Source organism: Macaca fascicularis, chromosome 10 (assembly GCF_037993035.2).
Source record: "Macaca fascicularis isolate 582-1 chromosome 10, T2T-MFA8v1.1".
NCBI lineage: Eukaryota > Metazoa > Chordata > Mammalia > Primates > Cercopithecidae > Macaca > Macaca fascicularis.
This window is the reverse complement of record NC_088384.1, coordinates 39036159-39036970: the sequence shown is the minus strand read 5'-3', so window position 1 is coordinate 39036970 and position 812 is coordinate 39036159.

The window sequence follows — 812 nt, the reverse complement described above, 5'->3', positions numbered from 1 at the left end:
CACCTGAGGTCAGGAGTTCGAGACCAGCCTGGCCAAAACGGTGAAACCCCATCTCTACCAAGAACACAAAAAATTTGCCGGGCTTGGTAGCGGGTGCCTGTAATCCCAACTACTTGGGAGGCTGAGGCAGGAGAATCCCTTCAACTGGAAGGCAGAGGTTGCAGTGAGCCGAGATGGTGTCACTGCACTCCAGCCTGGGGGACAGAGTGAGAGTCTGTCTTAAAAAAAATAAAAATATTAAGAAAAAAATACTACTACAACAACAACAACAACAACAACAACAACAACAACAACAACAGCAACAACAACAAAATGCTTCCAATCTGCTGAATCAACAGAAAGGTTTAACTCAGTAAGAGGAATCTACACATCGCTAAAAAGCAGTTTTACAGATAGCTTCTTGTTAGTTTTTATCTACAGTTTCCTGGTTTTCACCCTAGGCCTCGAATAGCTCCCAAATGTCCTTTTGCAGATTCTACAAAAGGGCCGCTTCCAACCTGGTATATCAAAAGAAAGGTTTCACTCTGTGAGATGAATCCACACACGACAAAGCAGTTTCAGAGACAGCTTCTTTCTAGTTTTTATTTGGGGATATTCGGTTTTTCACACTAGGCCTCAGTGGGCTCCCAAAGGTATACTCGCGGATTCTACAGAAAGAGTGCTTCAAACCTCCTCAATCAAAAATTAGTTGTAATTCGGTGCCATGAATCCACACATCACAAAGCAGTATCATAGAGAGCTTCTTTCTATTTCTCTGGTGGGGATACTCGGTTTTTCACAACAGGCCCCAATGGGCTCCCAAATGTCCATTC